We start from the raw sequence: 21237 nt of genomic DNA, 5'->3' as shown, positions 1-21237 counted from the left end.
CTACACATTGGGCATTAAATAGGTTGAACCTTTGAGAGTAATGATGAATACACATGGTTGTACAAAATATCTGTGGAGGTTTGGGTGAAATAATACATCGGCTTTTCTGGTTAACAGAGTTTTGACAGTAATCTCTCTTTGAAAGTTATCCTATTTCCATTATACTTGGGACTTTCAACCAAATGGAACTACTGAAATGGAAAAATTTGCGTTTGCTTATTCCATCCACATCTGTCATCATGTGTAATGTACTTGCCATTTTCTTGCTGTTTACAACTTGGCATTTGTAGTGAAAAATCAGATCATAGTTTCATAGACACTTTGCATTCAAACCTAGAACTGTGATCAGATTTCTTCTACACACTGGTATGCATTCTTTCCAGAGAGGATAATGACAGCAGGAGGCAATAAATTTCAACTCAATAGTTAGATTGAAAAAGAATGCTCCCTTCAAAATTTGTTTAGTTCTGTACACTTATTGAAACTGTATACCTCCATACTGTGGAGACAGAAATACCTGTTTGCCTGTCTATCCTAGGGAAACAAAATATGCCTTGACTTGTTGTCACTTACTGTTTATCCGTGGACAAACATATTAAGCTTGATTCTCTTCAACCTCAAATCCTTGAGCACAAATTGAAGTCAACCCAATCCTGAGGGAGTTGGACAAGATATACCACTGTCTAGTCTGCTTCAATGATTTCATGTATTTATATCTCTTACATTATCTCTTACAATATCTCACCTGTACATGGGAATTGTTGGATTCCTTTGAGACAATGGAATATTTTCTGGATTCTGTCATAATTCTTCTCCTGATGCTTTCATGCTTGGTACGATCTGTTGCTGTTACGGAAACATGGCTGCAGGGTGGCCAACACTGGATATTGAAAGATATTTGGTATTTAGGACGGACAGGCAATAAAGAAAAAGGAGGTGGCATTCTGCTAATAATAAGCAATATGATCTATACATTAGTTATGGAGATTCGAGGATCGGAGCAACTAAATGTAAAATTTGTTTTGATTGAACTAAGAAAAAGCAGGTGGCAATAAACTACTTTTTAAATTAACTCTATGGGATGTGGGCATTACTGGCTGTGCCAGTACTTATTGCCAATCCCTAGTTACCTTGTGAAGATGGTAATAAGCAGTTTTCTTGAACTATTTGACATAGTAGAGAGGGAATTCCAGGAATTTAACCCAGCAACACTGAAATGACAAAATGTTTCCAAGCCAGGATGGCGAGTAGCTTGGCTGGAAATTTGGAGATGGTGACATTCCCATGTATCTGTTTGTCCTTCATATATTGGATAGTTGTGATTGTGGGTTTGGGAAATGCTGTTAATGGAGGCTTGGTGAATTTCTGCAGAGCATCTTGAAGGAAGCACACATTGCTGCTGCTGAGCATTGGAGGTGGATGGAGCAAATGCTTGTGGATGCGGTGTCGTGTTATCTTGGTTGTGTCAAGCTTCTTGAGTGTTGTTCAAGCTAGATTCATCCAGTCAAGTAGAGTTTTGGGGCCAACAAACAGTCATGATAATGTCACTGTAGTATTAATGATGAGATTAGAGAAGTGTGTAGCATGGATATGAAGTAATCATGGGTTATTGTTTATTTTGTTTATAAACTGGTAAACCAAATGAGCACTGAAGCTGAGGAGGATGAATTTCTAAAGTTGTTAGAGATGATTTTCTAAGTAGAATGCTGAGAAACGTATTAAAGGACAGGCTATTTTGTTTTTAATGCAGTATTTTGTAATGACAATGTCTAATTAATAATTTTGTAAAGAGCATTTAGGGATGAGTAACCATGTGTTAGAATTTTACATTGTGTTGAAGGAGTGGTAGTTCACTCTGAAGTCAGGGTGTTAAGTCTGTACAAACAAAATTATGAAGGCGTAAGGAACAAATTGGCTGAGGATAGGACAGTTCATTAAAAGGTATGATAATACAATTGGCAATGGATAGTCATTATTACATAATTTACATTATTTATACATTTGCTTCAAGACACAAAAAATAATCAATCATCTATGGTTTTCAAAGGAAGTTGATCATTGTAAAAGAAAAGGCCTGTAGGTTGCCAGTAACAGTAATGAGCTTGAGACTTAGGGCAATTATTATATATAGTAAAGGGGAGCCAAGCAACTGATAAAGAAAGGGAGAATAGAATATGAATGCTAACTAGCAATAACATAAAAACAAATTGTAAAAGTTTCTACAGGCATGTTAAAAAAGAATCATTTAGGTAAGACAAATGTTGGGTCCATTACGGGCAGAATTAGGAGCATGTATAATGGGGAGTAGAGAAATGGCAGAGAAGCTAAATGATTACTTTGTTTCAGGTGTCACAGAGGAACATACTGGAAGTTTCCCAGAATTAAAAATCCAAACGAGAAAGTGCAACTGAAAGAAATTAATAAGGATGTTGTTTTGGAGAAATTAACGGGATTGAAAGTTAATACCCATCTGGGACCTGATAATCTACGTCCTAGAGTCTGTAAAAAGAAAGCTGTGCAGATAATGGATGCAATTGTTATCATCTTCTGAAATTCCACAGATTCTAACATTATCCCTGTAGAATAAAAGTTAACCAATGTCACCCCAATATTTAAAAACGGAGGGAGAGACAGAACTGGGAACTCTAGACCTGTGAGCCTTTTATCAGTAATAGGGAAAATGCCAGAATCTATTATAAAGGTAATGATAAATTGATAGATAATAATGTGGTTGGGAATGATATGTATGAGTTTGTGGGTGGGAAATTATGTTTGATGAACCTGTGGAATGTTTGAACATGTTACTAACAGAATTAATGACGGGCTGTTGGTAGACTAGTATACTTCCAAAGGCTTTTCATAAAGACCCTCTGGGAATTCGGTTAGCAAAATGAAACACATGAGATAGAAAATATGGTACTGGCAATGATTAACAACTAATTAACAGACAGAAAATAGAGTAGAAATCAATGGATCATTCTCACATTGGAAGACTGTGATTAGTGAGGTGCAACAAGGCTCAGTACTTGGCCCCCAGCAGTTCCTAATTTTGATTAATGATTTGGTTGTGGAGATCAAATATACTATTTCCAAGTGCACAGATGACATTTAGCTAGGTGGGAATGTATGCTGGGGTGAACATACAAAGTGGCTTCAAAAGAATTGAAGATCCTCAGGCAGCACCTACCAAACCCACGGCCACTTCCACCTAGAAGGATATCGGCAGCGGATATCTGGGAGCAAGCAAGAACGTGGTAGATGGAACATAATGTGAAAAAAGTCAGGTTATAGACTTGTTGGAAAAACAGGTCTGCAGAATATGTCATAAATGGTGAGGAGTTGGAAAGTGTAGATGTACAATAGAACCTGGTATGTAAGATAAGTCTCTGAAGACTGTGCATAAATGCAGCAGGCAATTAGGTAGGCTAATGGTATGTCAGCTTTATTGGAAGAGGATTTGAATTCAGAAGTAGCCAAAGGTTGGAGCACCTTGTTGCGACTGTACCTGAGATATTGTGTGCAGTTTTGACCTCCTTGTACTCGGAGGGATATAATTGGCAGAGGAGTGCAATGAAGGTTCACTCAACTGGTTCCTGGGATGGCAAGACTGTTCTGTGCAGAGATATTGGGTTAACTGGGTTTGTATTCACTTCTGATTTGAGGAATGCAAGGTGAACTTATTGAAACCTACAAAATACTTATAAGAATAGACAGGGTAGATGCAGGGAAGGTGTGTCCAACAGGTACACAATTTCAAAATAAGGGGGAAGTCACTTGAGACTGAGATAAGGCAAAATTGTCTTAACTGAGAGGCTTGTGAATCTTTTGGAATTCTCAGCTGTGGAAGGCTTCAGGTACTTATTCATTGAGTATTTTTAAAGTGGAGATTGACAGATTTCTAAAAAAATAGAGATCTACAAACGCATTGGAATATTAAATCAAACCAGAGATATTTTGGTGTTGTTGAGAGTTATCGCATATTAGCTGATTCATATTTGTATCTGGCAATTTGTAATTTTCTTTCAGATTGTGACAGTACTATCTCAATCTACTAAAACTTCACCACTGATGTTCAGAAAGCCATTTATTTACAACTTCTGCTGTTTTCAAGAACTGACTTTAGGACAAAGTGATGTTGAAAATTTCTTTGATTTTGTCCTTAATTGTTGAATTGTCTTTTTATCTGTTTTAAACAATACAAGGTTTTATTGTATTTGTACCATCTACATTATTTCACAGGTTTCCTCATGTAGTCCATCATTCATAGAAAATGTGTTATTTTGGTTTATATTTAATTCTTGACGTGCATTAGTTTAATTGCACCATATGTTTGATATTAGTCTAGATCCTGATCCTTCAGGAAACATGTGGTCATTTTAAATTTATTTTCACCTTGTGGCCCAGGGACATCCTCCTCTTGTAGCTTTGCTTTATGCACTAGAATATCCTGCAACTGTAAACAGTGCTGTTTGGGTTGTTTAGATAGGGGACAAAGTTCTAATCCCTTATAAATTGCTCTAAAGTGCTGTTTAGATGACTGAATTCACTCACTCTTGTTCAATTACTTTGAAGGTCAGTTGAGAAATGTGAAAATGTAAAACTCTTACGATATTCTGTATATTCTTTGGTCACCATGTGAGAGAAATAAAATAATGGTTTGGGTTCTGAAAGTCCCTCTTTGCTATCAAAGAGCAGGAAGAAATAAGTAATAGAGCACACTCTATAAAACCCCTTTCAATCTTATTGTCTCTGTCTTGCTTGCCTCAGCAACCACCAGGAGAATAAAGATTTTGGTATAAGGTTTAGGATTATACAGCAACTACCATTTGTCACAAATGTAAGATGTGCCAAATAACAGCTGTGCTAGTTTAAATGCCAAGACCACAGACTGAGGTGTTTAATAAAAACCTAGGTGGTGCTCATTACTTTGACCTCCTGATAAACTTGTATGATTATTTCAAAATAAAATGATGGAGGAAAATGTGAAATGAAAGAGGAACATTTATAAATATTATTTCCATGTTACTTGTGTTCATTCATAGCCTATGAAGATGATATGTTTAAAGTTGAATAGACAGGAAGGTATGAGTGAAATTAAATTTCAGCCAGACCTATTTTGATGATGCAATCAATGAACAAATAACCTGTTTATTTTCATTCATTATTGCAATGCGGGTGACAGAGGCAAGACCAGCATTTTCTGTCCGCTCTTATTTGTCCTTGAACTGAGTTGCGTATTTTCAGAGGGCAGATAAGAATCAACTGCATTGCCGTGGGTCTGAATGCAGGCCAAACCAGGTAGGGATTTTTGAGTGAAATTAAGTGGACAGAAGCATAACCAGAAGGAAGCCAATAAGCCAGGTTCCTCTACCAGCTAGATTTAAATCACTTGACATAAAGAAAGCCTGTTTCATTCTTTCTGCTGAGAAAGAAGGTCATTCATAATAAACAAACTTTATTTTGATTTTTAAAATGTCATTATGAGACATCAAAGGTGTGATGACTCCTAGGTGTTAGTTGACAGCATGAGGGGGGTGCGGTGCGGGGTCGTGGTGGGCAATAGTTTGCTGTTCAAACTGGATGAGGAAGACTTTATTAATATTTTATTGTGAAACCTGCATGAAGGAAAGCTTTGAGAACCCAAACTCCCAAATTGTTTCAGAGCAATTTTGAAAAGAAAAAGCAGCATTCACATCCTCATGAGATATGAGAAATTCTCTCCACATCAGCTATTTGGAAAAACGTTTGTTGAGAAATGAATGGACATGGGTAGTAACTCTTCTCAGCTGTTTGGGGTAAGAAAATTGAGGTCAAGCCTTGTTTTTTAATGTAGGTTGAGATTTTGAACTAAAAGCTTTAATGTAGGGTATTATAAGTTAAAAAGAAATTAGGAATGAACAGAGGTAATTCAGCCGTTTGAGCCTCTTCCACCATTCGTTGACATCATTGCTGATCTATATCTTTATCTAATCCTCAGCTCCTTATGTTTTTTCACCTAGTGTCTAACGAATCCAGCACTCTGATTTAAAATGATCAATAGTCAAACATAATCATATTATTGTAAGAGATGTTCTTTAATATGTTTACTTTGTTTCAGTATGTCCATTAGAATTTTCAGTTACTGATAAAATTTCCTCAAATGTCACTGGATTGAATCAATTGTCTAATGTTTTACAGGTTATCATTGGTGCTTTTCCGTACTGTTTTCACAGGATTGGTTATTTTCATATATTTTGTGCATCTACCCAATGGCAGTTTCCCAGCTGCTGATCTTGCTATGATTTTATATATTCCAAGTTTCCTCATCTAATATGCTGCTTTTTCACTTTGAATCACTTAACAAGATGTGAAGGATCAAATGTGGCAGCAAACGTTTGAAACTGTTGGAGTCACACACCGGTGCAGAATTTAAATATGTACGCACCCATGTATACAGTAAAGCCAATTCCAATGTGGAATTACTTGTGATGTGTGCTGATTGTGCTACTTTATTCCAAGTAATGTATGATATTATCAAGCCTTTGATTTACTGTAAGTTAATATTCAATTTTATTTATTATATTGAGAGTGTGTTAGAGATATTTTTATCCATTATATTGATATTTTCATGCATCTGCTAAACCAGAAAAAGAGGTAATGTGTTGTACGAGGAGTTCTTTATTCAAAATAGGGAATAAAGAGATACAAAGACAGGTAACTGTAGGCCAGTTAGTTTAACATCGGTCATTTGGAAAATGTCTATCATTAAGGATGTATTCACAGAGCATTCAGAAATACATGACACAATCAAGCAAAGTCATTGAAGAAAATTTATCAGAATGCTTCGAGGTGGTAGCAACAGGGTAGACAAAGGGGCAACAGTAAATTTATATTTGGCTTTCCAAAAGATGTTTGGTAAGGTACCACACGTAAGGCTACTTGAGGAAATAAGAACCTTCAATGTTGGGATTAGCATGGATAGAGGATTGGCTGAATAATAGAAGACAAAGAATTGAAATAAAGGAGGCATTTTCAGGATAGTGCTTTTTATCCAGTGCAGTGTCACAGAGATCAGTGGTGAAGCCATGATTATTTACAGTATATGTTAATAACTTGGATGAAGAAAGTAAATATACTACAACCAAACTTGTGGGCAACACAAAAGTAAGTGGAAAGGCAAGTAGTAAGGATAAAAGAGAGAGTCTGCAGAGTGATTATAGACATGTTGAGTGAGTAGGTGAAAATTTGGGAGATGGAATATAAGGTGGGAAAATGTGCAAGAATGCTCTTTGGTGGGGAGAATAGAAGAGCTGGATACTGTTTAAATGGGGAAAGACTGCAGAATACTCCAGACCTGAGAGATTTGGACAGTCTCGTTGATCAATCACAAAACATCCAAGTTCAGCAGATAATGGGGAAGGCAAATGAACTGTTGGCCTTTAATTCAAAGGGAATGTAATGTATCAAAAAAGGAAGATCTTCCTGAAACTATGCAAGGCACGAGTCAGGGTGAATACTATGAACAGTTTTGGTTCACTCATCTACGAAAAGATATACAGACATTGGAGACAGTTCAGAGGAAGTTCACTAGGTTGATTCCAGGTATGGCGGGATTTCTTAGGAGATTGAGTAGGTTGGGTTTGTACTCATTGGAGTTTAGAAGTGTTAAAAGCCTTCTTGAAGCACATAAAATATCTTAGGGACCTTGGCAAGGTAGATGCAGAAAGGTTGTTTCCCCTGATAGGACAGTCTATAACCAGAGGGTATAACCTCTGTAAATGTGAGTGGTTTTCCATTCAATACAAAGATGAGGAATTTCTTCTCTCAGAGTATAATGGAGTTCTTTACTGCAGAGGGCTGTTGAAGCTGTGTTATTAAGTATGTTCGGGGCTGAGATAGATTTTTTTATCAGTAAGAATCAAAAGTTATGGGGATAAGGCAGGAAAGTGGAGTTGAGGGGTTTATCAGATCAGCCATGATCTCATTGGTAAGTGGACTCAATAAGTGAATGGGAACTGCAGATGCTGGAGAATCCAAGATAACAAAGTGTAGAGCTGGATGAACACAGCAGGCCAAGCAGCATCTTATGAGCACAAAAGCTGACATTTTGGGCCTAGACCCTTCTGATTGAAGGGTCTAGACCCGAAACATCAGCTTTTGTGCTCCTAAGATGCTACTTGGCTTGCTGTGTTCATCCAGCTCCACGCTTTGTTATCTCAATAAGTGAATGACTTATTTCTGCTCCTACATCTTGTGGTCTAGATCTTGGTCTGTCAGGTTATTTCTTTTTGTATGGGAATTAATTAGAAGCAGTTCAGAATTTTGCAGGCCTGAATGAGGTTGGGTTGATAAGGTTGTGGATGGGTCGGTGGCATGTTCCCATTCAGTAAGACTCAGGAACAAATGGAGAGAAAGTGAGAAGGGTGATTTATCAGCCAGAGGGTTATTGTTCTGAGCTGTTAGCTGAAGAGGGTGATATTGATGTGGGATCTTGGCTCTGGCAGTGTTTTTTTTCTCTAACAGATTGCACAGTAATGAAAATAACAATGATATCTTTATCTGTTTTTCCCTTGCTAAGTTGTAAAGCAGTTACCAAAGCTGATTCCCCACATTAACACTATGCAAGAGTGCTCAGCATTTGATGTATTTTTGCCCTTTTTCCCTAATACACCTTAACAGTGAAGAAATGGCTCCTGATTCAATGGGAGGAATGTCATTAACACTTGCCCTCAGCACTTGGCAGAAAGGCAAGTTTGCTTTGCTTCTGTATTGATGCTTGTAACTTAGATTTAAGTCCTTGAAAGTGCTTGGATGCAGTTACTGATCCTTGAAGCAGATATGGTTTCAGAACAAAACAAGAACAGGGAAAGGCAGCGGTAGTATGGACAAGGTGAGAAGCCTGGCCTAAGGTTTCATGTGGGTGGCAGTGTTGAGAGTAGAGTTACCCACAGAAGGAAGATACAAATTGACAGCTGGGACAGTCAGAACTGAAGTTATCATTTGGGGAACATAAGTCAATGAGAAAAAAGCATATGTAACAGTGTTGGAAGCAGGAATTTTAGATGAATCACAAGGTTATAGGGTCATTTAATACACAAGATGGCCTTTGGCTCATCAAATCTCCACTGACAAAAACTACTACACTACACTAGGCTACTCTCATCTGACTTTCTAGCACGTGGTCTGTAGCCTGGAATATTACGACATTTCAAGTGCTCGTCCAAGTACTTTTTAAAGGTTGCGAGGTTTCCCAACTCACCTACCCTCTCAGTACATTCCAAGTTCCCACCTCCCTCCCCTTTCCCTTAAAATTCCCTTAAAAACCTCTCAATTAAGGAGAACAGCTGTTTTCTATCCACTGTGTCCATGGCCCTCATCAATCAGGTTGCCCCTCTGCCTTCTCTGCTCTAAAGAAAACAACTCGCTTACCCAGCCTGTCTTCAGAGCTAAACTGCTCCATCCCAGGCAATATCCTCATAAATGTAGCAAAGACCAATGTTAAACTAGAAGATTGGGAAAACTTTAAAGGTCAACAGAAAGCCACAAAAGAAGGCCATAAAGAAGAGTAAGATAGATTATGAGACTAAACTAACTTAGAATATAACGGCAGATAACAAAAGTTTCTATAAATATATAAAAGGAAAAAGAGTGGCTAAGGTAACTGTTGATCCTTTAGAGGATGAGAAGGGGGATTTAATAATGGGAAATGAGGAAATAGCCGAGGCATCAAACAGGTATTTTGTGTTGGTCTTTTTTAGTGGAGGACACAAATAACTTGCCAGTAATTGATGCCAAAGATATTAAGGTAGGTGATGACCTAGACACGATCATTATCATAAAAGAGGCAGTGTTGGACAAGCTAATGGAGCTAAAGGTATATAAGTCTCCTGGCCATAATGGAATGCACCCCAGGGTGCTTCAAGTAATGGCGGAAGTAATAGCAAATGCACTCGTAATTTTACAAAATTCACTGGATTCTGGGGCAGTTCCAGCAGATTGGAAAACAGCCAACATGATGCCACGGTTCAAAAAAGGAGGTAGACTAAAGGTGGAGAATTATCAGCCGGTTAGCTTAACTTTTGTTTGGGATTAATGCTTGAATCTGTCATCAAGGAAGAAGTAGCAAATCATCTAGATAGAAATCGCCCCATTGGGTGGATGCAGCATTGGTTCATGAAAGGCAAGTCATGCTTGACTAATTTGCTGGAATTTCATAAAGACATCATGAACGTTCTGGACAATGGAGACGCAGTAGATGTGATATATTTAGATTTCTGAAAAGCATTCAACAAGGTGCTGCACAAAGGCTACTGCAAAACATAAAGGTACATGGCATTACAGACAATGTGTGAGCATGGATAGAGGATTGGTTAACTAGCAGGAAGCAAAGAGTGGGGATAAATTAGTGCTTTTCTGGTTGGCCTCAGGAATCAATGTTGGGACCGCAATTATTCATCATTTACCTGGATGATTTGGAGTTGGGGACCACGTGTAGTGTGTCACAGTTTGCAGATGACACTCAGGTGAGTGGTAGATCAAAGTGTGCAAACTCTGAAAGTTTGCAGAGGTATATAGATAGTCTAAGTGAGTGGACAAAGGTCTGGGAGGTGGAGTACAATGTTGGTGAATGTGAAGTCATCCATTTTGTTTGGAATAATAGTAAAAGGGACTATTATTTGAATGGTATAAAATTGCAGCATGCTGCTGTGCAGAGGGATCTGGGTGTCCTTGTGCATGAATCACAGAAGATTGCTTTGCAGGCGTAGCAGGTAATTAAGAAAGCAAATGAAATATTGTCTTTGATTGCTGGAGAAATGGAGTTTAAAAACAGGAGAAGGTTATGTTGTAGCTGTAAAGGGTGCTGGTGAGGCCACACCAGGAGGACTGCGTGCAGTTTTGGAGTTTAGAAGAATAAGGGTTTTTTTATAGAAACATTTTATATAGAAGCTGGGAGGTTGTTTCCACTGGTGGGTGAAACTAGAACAAGAGGGCATTGCCCCAAAATAAAGGGGAGCATATTTAGGACTAAATTGAGAAGGAACTTCTTCACCCAAAGGGTTGTGAATCTGTGGAATTCCCTGCCCATTGAAGTAGTCGAGGCTCCCTCATTGAATGTTTTTAAAGCTAAAATAGATAATTTTTGAATAGTAAAGGAATTCAGGATTATGATGAGAGGATGGGTCAGTGGAGCTGAGGCTGTGAAGAGATCACAGCCACGATCTTATTAAATGATGGAGCAGGTGCGAAGGGCCAGATGGCCCACTCCTGCTCCTGGTTCTTACTTTCTATGTAAATCTCATCTGTGCCCTCTTCAGAGCAATTACGTCCTTTCTTTTGCGTAGTGATTAGAACTGTATGCTGTGCTTGAGCTATACCTCACCAAAGTCCGTAAAACTCTAAATACCACCCTGCTTTTATCACCTATCCCATGACTGTTAAAGGCATGGATCTCCTTTGTTTCTTTAACAACCCTATTTGCCTGTCCTGTCACATTCAGGGATCTATGGACAAGTAGGCCAAGGTCCCCTTGTTCCTCCAAGCTTCCGAGTATCCTGTCATTCATTGAATACTCCCTTATCTTGTTACTTCTTGCAAAGTGCACCACCTCACACTTTTCCAGGTTAAATTCCTTTTCCACTGATCTGCCTATTTGACCAAACCATCTGTATCCTCCTGTAACCCAAGACCTTCTTCCTCACTGTCAACCACCCAGCCAATCTTCATGTCATCCATAAACTTGCTTATCAATCCTGCCCCCACATTTTCTTCAATATTGTTTGTGTTATACATAAATTACCAGGGACCCAGCACTGATCCCTGTTGTACTCCGGTAGGAACGTCCTCCAGTCATACAAGCAGCCTTCTGTCTCCTACCTCTCAGCAAATTGCGGATCCAGCTTGCCAAGTTATCCTGGATCTCTTGTGCTTTTACCTTTCTTTTCAGTCTCCCATATGGGACCCTGTTAAAGAGTTTCCTGAAATCCATATAAACAACATCACCTGCACGGCCCTCATCCACACACCTGGTCTCCGTCTTGAAAAATTGAATCAAATTTATTAGATATGACCTTCTTCTGACAAAGTCATGCTGACTATCCCTGATCAAACCTTGCCCCCTCCAAATGGAAAGCAATTCTTCCTTCAGAATTTTCTTCATTAGTTCCCTTACCACTGAAGTGAGAGTCACTAGTCTGCAATTCCCTGGTTTACCTCTCCTGTGTACCCACAATAGCTGACCTCCAGTCCTCCAACACCTCCCCTTTGGCCAGAAAGGATTTGAAAATGTGGGTCAGAGGTCCTGTACTTTCCTCCCTCATCTCCCATAGCAGGCTATGAAACTACTCAAGAACCTCGTAACCCTGCTTCCGAAATTCTCTACCTACATTCTCCATCTCCAAACTGAAGACAGGTGTGAAATACTCGTTTAACAGTCTACCAGTATTCTTCGGCTCCATGTCCACATTACCCCGGCCCCTACTCTTCCTCTGGTTTTTCTCGTCTTGATATATTTGTAGAATATCTTGGGATTCACCCTAATCTTACCCACTAGTGTTTTTTCATGCCCCCGCTGCTTGCACTTGCTATATTCCATTGGGACCTCTGTTGAATTGCTCCTATTGTACTGTTAAAAAGAACTGTCTTTTTCTTCATATCCAGCGTAGACTATTTCGAGACATTTGGAGTTCTCTGAATTTGTTGCTCGTATATCTTGCCCTAAACTGGAAAGCATTATAGACACACAACGTTATAAGAGGCAGAAATGTTATGTGCAGTTAGTTGCCTTTAAAGGAACGCTGTGCTTTTTGCAAGTTGATTGTGCCAAGAAGAGAAGTAAAAGACTGAACTATGATTCATTTAACTGGCTTTGAGATGCTGTGGAATATCCTGACAGTTTGAGAGGCACTATAGTAATATAGCAAAATCTTCCTGTATTTCCTGCAATTTAGCCTATCTGGCAGACAAATTTTTCAGTTTTTTTTTTTAAGTGTTTACCAGAGTTTGAGAGTGAGGATATTGGATTTTAAAAGGCGGGGGCGAATGAATTAATGCGCTTCTTTTTATTTTGTCTTTTGTTTTTCTTTGATTTACTTTTCCACACATAAGCTATGAAAAGTAATAGCTATACAGCTAATAGTGATGGTAGTGTCATCAAAGGTGCTGATGTCCTCAACGTCTGACTGTTTTTCGCAAGATCTGGTGTTGTGATTCATGGTCGTGCTGTCAATATTTTTCTGTATTTCCATGAAGAAACATTTGTTGAGAATATGTTTTATTTTGTTCTCCAATTCACCGTGGTAACCTTTCAAATGTAGAAAATTTTAAGTGGGCCACCAGTGTTACACTTGCTGTCTCCAACCAAGAGGGAGGAAATCAGAAATTTTCTAACATGCGGTACCTCCCAGTAAGTCTGCTTGGAAATTCAAGTATGTGGACAGCATGTACAAACAAGATTTGTCTTATCTGAGTCAAAAAGCTTACTCAAAACAGTGGCTTCTGAAAAACAACTTAAAGGAGATAAACGAGGTAGAAAAGCAGAAAAGTTTCAGGGTAGGAATTCTAGCTTCTGGGGCCTTGGCAGCAAAGGACATAGGCACCAGTTAGTCTCAGCGATGTACAGAAGGCCAGGATTGGAAGGCTGCAGATATCTTGGAGCATTGTACGTTGGAGAAGATCACAGAGAAGGAGAAAGATGAGACCATGGAGGGATTTGCTGACAAATCTGAGATTTTTAAAATTGAGATGTCGCTTGCCTGAATCCACTGTTGGCCAGCAAGCACATAGGTGTTGGGTGAATGGGGTTTGTTTGTGGGCTAAGGCACAGGCAGCAGAGTTTAGATGACCTTAAGTTTACGGAGGGTAGCAGTTGGGAGGCTAGTTGGGCATGTGTCAAAATATTCAAGCAAAAAGGTAGCAAAGACACGGATGACAGAATAACAGCAAATAAACTGATACAATTCAAAATCGCACAATTTTACAGAAGTGGAGTGGGTACAGACGTTTGTTCAGAAACTTTTTTTTTGGTGTGCAACCAAGGTTTGTAAAGTTCCAAGTTCAGCTTCACAGTGTTGCCCAAGGGAAAATTTGTGGCATCAGTCTCAGTATTTTGTTCCAAGAAATGTTTACTTCATTAGTGGATGCTGGAAGAGAGTGTGACAATTCAGAGACACTGGGTGTTGAGAGAAGGCTGGTGTCGTGAACTTGGAGTTGCTGGCATGAATATCAAACCTGACTGTGTTTCTGGATGATGTCACTGAGGGACACTTCTAGGTGAGAAATGGAATGGAGCCTAAGGTAGATTCTTGGGAGATGTCAGATGTAATGATGCAGTACCAGGAATGGTCCAGAACTATAGAGAGGAGATAGCCTCGTGGTATTATTGTTAAATTACTGATGTTCCGAATGTCTGGGTTTGAATCCCACCATTGGTGGTTGATAGATATTGAAATTATTTCATAAAAATTTGTCATTAAGGATCTAATGATCACAGTGGAACCATTGTCGATTGTTGGTAAAAACCCATCTGATTCACTCATACCATTTAGGAAAGAAAACTGTCATCTTTACCTGGTTTGGTGACACGTGACAGCAATGTGGTTGACTTAATATCCTCTGGGCAATTAGGGATGGGCAATAAATGCTGGCCCAGCCAGTGATGCCCACATCCTATGAATGAATGCAAATAAATAACCAGATGTTCACCACCTATGACTTATGATTGGGTATATAAGAATGGAACATAGCGGGTGGAGTACTGTCCACCTGGGCAACAGTAGAAAAGCATTGGAGGAAGATGTGTCCATCTAAACAGACCTGTCTGAAAGGGAGAGGGTTAGTCGTTTCGCATAGTCACAGTTACAGCGAAGGTCCTGTCATTGGCTTTGATTGCACACTGCAGCTAGCTTTTTCTGAAGTGATGTCTCTTGTAGTGCTCTATGTTAATGCTGTGATCTGGGTTTCTACGAAGGTCAATTTTCCGAACTGATAGATAATTTTACCCAGCTCATAACAAGACAGCAACCCTTTAGCTGCTTTTCTTCTATTGTGCAATCTATTCGCAGCTGCTTTGTTTCTCTCACACCCCTGCAACCCAATCCGGTTAGAATATTTCTCTGGTAACAAGACCTTGAGTTATAGCATACCTAATGAAATCAATCCTGCAGCTTAAGTGTTTACTGGTCTGTCTTAATTACAAAAAACTAGATAATAACAAAAACAGAAATTGCTGGAAAAGCTCAGCAGGTCTGGCAGCATCAGAGCTGAGGAAGGGTCACCAAACTCGAAACGTTAACCCTGATTTTTTTTCTCTTCACAGATGATGCCAGACCTCCTGAGCTTTTCTGGCAATTTCTGTTTTTATTTCTGATTTACAGCATCAGCCATTTCTTTCAGTTTTTAAACTAGGTAACAAAATTGATAATGTAATTGGACATGTGAACGCCTACCACAGTCATTTAGTCTGCTGTATGACTTCATTCCAGAGAATTATTTTATTGAACACAAATGATTTCTAAGAATAATTATTTCTAAAGTTAGATGACTCTTTGATTTTGACCAGACTTTTGGTAGAAGCTTCTGAGTGCCTCTTGAGATTGGTAATTTATTCAATCCTGCTCTTTCTTAAATTGCTGAAATAAAAATACGTATATAGAATTGGGCTGCTGAAAAAGAGATATAAGAATTCTTGTTAAACCATGTGTGGAAATGATAAAGCAGATTAAGGATTTAAGTACCTTCGTCTGAAACCTCTCTGTAGAATTTGGAGTGCAGTTTGGCCTCCTTTCAGTTTGTACCTGAAGCTGAAAAATTGAGCCTTACCTAAAATTATGTCTTTTGTTACATTCGAACAATGGCATTAAGCTGCCGGTTCTAGTCCCTGTGTAAACAGTTTGGTGACACTGAAGGGCAACTCCTGAGTGGAAGAATGGATAGTTAAGAGCACAGTAGGACAAGCAACTACAGTGTCCAGCAACAGCCCATAGTATAGTCATGGAGGCAAATATGAAAAACATTGCACTTTGATGGACCCTTGCTAGACATTTAATGACCGCTGGTTTGACCACATGTAGAATTGGTCATCCTGAATGCAACATGTAAACAAAGTTAAGGCAGAGGCCATTGCCCCTTATAAATGTCTGTTTTCCTTTATTTTCCACCAAAAGACTTGTACAATGATAACAACTGTCTGCCCTCATCGTACTCTGCTATTAAGTTGCTACTGTAAACAGCATTTTTTTTTATTTTTCTGTATTTTTGATTGTGAACTGAACAGGGAGAAGAATTGGGCATTAAAGCCAAGGGTTTCTGAAGGATTGCTGCACTTCTTAAAAGCAAGTGACCTGACGCTCAGTGTAAGTGCAGTTTACACAGCTGTGGGTTTGGGCAGTAGGGGAAGACGAGTTACAGGCTAGCTGGAGCCAAGAGCCTATGTGCAAATAGGGATTTGGCCAGTAACAAGTAGGTGATTGATCATACCCAATGGGCCAGTTATTGATGATTAAGGCTTCCTACCTGCCAATGGCCATGTGATTGGTTCCTGGGCAACTGAACAGTTTATGAATATTTAGGCAGACACAATTGGTCATCTGGAAGGAGAAGTTTTCTTCCGAGCAGTAAAACATTTTCTTCTTTATTCATTCATAGAATATGGACACCACTGTCTAGGCCAGCATTGATTACCCATTCTGAATTACTTAGAGGGCTGTGAAGAGTTATATACATGCCAGACCAGATGAGACACCAGATTTCCTTCCCTAAAGGAATTAAGAAGTCAGGTTTTTTTTTGCAATATTTGACAATGGTTACACAGTTGCCATTTGGTGGCTTATTTTTGCCGAATTCAAATTTCACCATCTGCCATGGTGGGTTTCAAACCCATTTTCCCAGAATGTCAGCCTGGAATTCTCGGTTGCTAGCCTAGTGACATTACTACTATGCCACCACCTTCCCATCAAGCCTGAAGATGGCCAGTGTATTTCCCCTCAGCAATTGCCCTGAGCTGTGGCTTTAATATGTTATCCACACAGAATATGGTTCATAAGTGGAATGAACTGCCAGAAGAACTGGTAGATGCAGGTACACTTAAAACATTTAAAAGACATTTGGACAAGTATATGAGCAGGAAATATTTAGTGGGGGGATATAGACCAAATGTAGGTAAATAGGACTGGGTTAGTTTGGGAGACTTGGTCAACAGTGACAAGTTGGACCAAAGGATCTGTTTCCATGTTGTATGACTCTATAACTGCATAAGTCAGAGACCATCTCTCCTTGTGAACTAGTTGCTCAATACCTCCTGCAAACAAGTGCAAGTGTCTGGCAAAGGAAGACTGAAGAAAAGTGTTCTCTGATCAGCAAAAGAATTACCTCTGCAATCCCTGGACCCTGAACTGCCTTCCCAGTCTTTCCCTTTCTCGTTAATCCTATTCATTTATTTGTGCATGTCTGTATGTGTCTGTGTATATAGTAGAGAGGGAGTTTCGTAAGTTTACTAGTTGATTTACATGCCAATAGTTCGTTTTCGCCCATCTGCATTTAGGATCTATTTATTTGCAATAAATAACATGCTTGTTAAGTGCAGAAACCTGACACATGCTTTCTGGCAATTTAGGTGTAAAAGACAGGTAAATTGTGGAAATCTGCATAACATACTTCTTAAAATTTGAACTTTTGTGACAACAACAGGAATGGTGGGGCTTGATTTCAAGCCCAATGAAGTGTAGCATCACATTTATCAAAACAATGACAGAAAAAACAAACATCTTCACTGGACTAAAACATTGAACGAACCTTTAGAAGTGAGATCCTAAATACTTCAATTTGCTGTCTTTAGCTTTCTTTAGCCTTATGAACACAGTTTGAGCTGAAAGATGTTTTGCTGCTCATGGCTGCTGAGAAATGATCTCCCTAGAATGGATTTTGAAGCCACCAGATTGATCTGAAATTCCTTTCACAGTCAAATGAAGCTGGCAAGGAGCAGCATTACATTAAAATGAAAATGTGATACAGTTGTAAATGAGAGAGACCTGGAAAGTGTTGTTATTTTGGCAAAAGCTTGTTTTTGGTTTTGGAGATTAGAACGGTAATGAAAAAACTGCATTAACAATTTCTGAACAATCATTCTGTCTGTGCCTTAGGATTCGTTCTTAATTGTTAGAAGTTGAAGAGTTAATGAGGGTGACTTTAACCTGCTAAGAAAATGGGTGAGATTGGTTTGAATTGGATGTTAAATGTTGGAAATCTGAAATGGGAACTCAAACCACCTTGAAGACACTCAATTCCATTTGTGACAGAGCTATTAAGACATGTACAGTTGTTCAGGGAGCAGGTCAGCCATGAAGCCTTTTAAAAGGAACCTTTTAATAAAGTGTCGATTTTTAACCATTGTGGAGAGACTCCCTGGCTTTGAGAAACTTGGCAGTTGAAGGAATAAGAGTATTCATTCAATAAGTGCCTTCACGGCACTATTTGAGAGTTACAAACGACTAATGTCACAATGTCTCCTTATTATCAACTTCCCAAACTGGGCGATCTTCCCAGAACTACAGTATTTGAAGTTTTAAAATCTATTACCTTTAACTTCGCAGTATTAATTTTGTGTCGAAATCCATTACCTTGCATGCATTAGTACTGTGTAAGCCAATAATCAATAAAAATTGTAATATTCAGCAAGCAGCGTTCCAAGAAGTTGCTATATCCAACTCTTCCAAAATATTATGTTCAATATTGAAATGAAGGGCAAGCCTTAACTGTGAGATTTCCAGTTGGTCTTTCAAAATGGTTCAAGGGCTACTGAAGCATAGTTCAGAGGAGCTGCAGAAAAAGAGAGTGACAGAAGTACTCCATGCAGAAAAGTGCTTGAGTTAAGACGTGCTGCTATTTGGCCACTGATTCCATAAACCTGGGCTCCGGGAAAATTCTGAAGGGCAGTTGGATAGCTCTGTACAGTTAGGTCTCAGAGAAAGTTCTGGAAGTCAGTAGATGTTGTGACTGCTAGGGCCTGGTCTCTGGAAGGTTTTGGAGCTGTGAGGAGTTCAAAAGAAGCCTGCGGACAATTAATACATCAGTGCAGCTGAGAGTGAGACTGAAAAGTCCACATGCAGAATTTTGTTGGAGCAGCTGAATAGCATTAGGACTCAGGGGAAAGCAAACAGAGCAGTACTGATTTGGTACAGCTAGGTGTTTGTGAAAAGCTAGAGTTGTACCTGTGACTAAGTGCTGAAGTGCAGGTTTTAGAATTCAGAGGAGTAGAGACGCAGGAAAGGAAGATGAATTACCAGAATGGGAGCAGACGTTGAGGCAGCCTGTAACAGAGTGGCTTTTATGGAGTTCTGAAGCTGGAAACTTGTGGTTTCTGTCTTGACCAGATTGGCTATGTGATATAAAAACCTGCCAATGCTGTAAATCAGAAAGAGAAACAGAAGTTGCTGGAAAAGCTCAGCAGGTCTGGCAGTATCTGTGAAGAAAAAAAATGAGGGTTAACGTTTCAGGTCCGGTGACCCTTCGTCAGAACTTGCTATTTTATATGTTCTTTGGACTGTTCAATCAAAGTTTGTCTGTTTACCTCAGGTTAGTTTCTCAATTATGTGTATATGTGTATACAACATATAGTAGATTATATTAATCTAGTAAATTTTATTGCTATTTGCTCAAAACGTTGAAATCTTTTGGCTTTGTTCTCTTCATGAGTACCTGGATTTCACATTGTTTTTAAAGAAAAAGCTACTGATCTCTAGCCAGATAATAATAATATTCAGTGATCTGGTCTGGTACATGAACGGTAGAATGGTGTTTTTTTTTAAGAGAATGTTGAGAGTGACACAAATTAAGTGGTTTCTTGTGCTAGCACATACTAAACCTCTTGTTCACGGGGAAAATATCCTCCTCAAAGAACACCACCAACTACAGCTAACAAAGCACTCCTATTGACATAAGAGCTCAGAAAAATCCCACGCACTTGTCTGCAGTACAATCCCCACCTCCACCACCACCCTAACCTCTCAACGGAACACACACTGTACCGTACAAACTGATCAAGCTCTGCCTCCTGATTCTTTTTCATATTCATTCGTGGGATGAGGACGCCACTGTCTAGGTCAGCATTTATTGCCTATTTCTAATTGCCCAGAGGGCAGTTAAGAGTCAACCATATTGCTGTGGGTCTGGAGTCACACAGAGGTCAGAGCAGGTAGTTTCCTTCCCTAAAGGACATTAGTGAACCACATAGGTTTTTCTGACAACTGGCAATGAATTCACGGTCATGATTACACTCTTAATTCCAGATTTGTGTTTTTTTTATTGAATTCAGATTCTACCATCTGCCAGAGCAGAACTTGAACCAGTGTCCCAAGAACATTACCTTGGTCTATGGATTAACAGCCCAGTGATAATATCACTACATTGCCACCTCCTGAGTGACAGCAAACGTCACGGTTGTGGATATCTCTCAATCACTTGAGGAGGAAACAGAGGAGGTGTGAACCTTGCTCCATAAGTGGAACAGCTCAAATTGTGACTGTGGCTGATCAAGTCAGAGTATCACATAGAAGTTGAAAGCCAGCCCTGAGACATCTATTCCTTGTAGCATCACAACCATTCACACTGTGTCACCTGAAGCCATTGAATGGATTGTTAACATCCAAATTGGAATTGTAACTGCTTCCCCAGCTATACTAGAGGAAAAACATTAAGTTAAGGAATGTGTTCCCACAAATGCAGCTATGGCTGTGTATAACCTCGCCAAACAGTTTAAAAATTAATTTACACTCATTTTACTGTACAAAGCTGATGTTTCATCATTTTGAAATACAGTTCCCATTGGTAGTTCTATGAAATTGAAAAATATGTCATTGAAAGAGTTAACGTGTAACAATTCCTGTGTAGCAGGATCTTTTTATGTAGAGCATGAGACGATGGCATACCTTTTAAATCTGACTTCAACACTGGATGTTGATTTTCGGTATCGTCTATGAAGTTGCCTGGCATTGTAGAGAATGTATCAGTGATAACGGGAACTGCAGATGCTGGAGAATCCAAGATAATAAAATGTGAGGCTGGATGAACACAGCAGGCCCAGAGGTCTGATGAAGGGTCTAGGCCCGAAACGTCAGCTTTTGTGCTCCTGAGATGCTGCTGGGCCTGCTGTGTTCATCCAGCCTCACATTTTATTATTGTAGAGAATGTAGACTGTTCTTAAGAACAGCTCGGTGGTGCATGCAGTGTACATGATAAACTATCTACGATCCCTTTTCTGCTCAGGAT

At 39.2% G+C, this 21237-nt stretch overlaps 1 protein-coding gene across 2 annotated transcripts in view; it reads left to right on the top strand.

The window, feature by feature from the left end:
• snx29 (sorting nexin 29) overlaps positions 1 to 21237 on the top strand; it is a 443022-nt gene that overhangs the window by 362291 nt on the left and 59494 nt on the right. The gene's annotated exons all lie outside the window — the stretch shown is intronic.

The sequence above is a fragment of the Stegostoma tigrinum genome, chromosome 23 (genome assembly GCF_030684315.1).
Source record: "Stegostoma tigrinum isolate sSteTig4 chromosome 23, sSteTig4.hap1, whole genome shotgun sequence".
NCBI lineage: Eukaryota > Metazoa > Chordata > Chondrichthyes > Orectolobiformes > Stegostomatidae > Stegostoma > Stegostoma tigrinum.
This window is presented reverse-complemented; position numbering and strand designations above follow the sequence as displayed.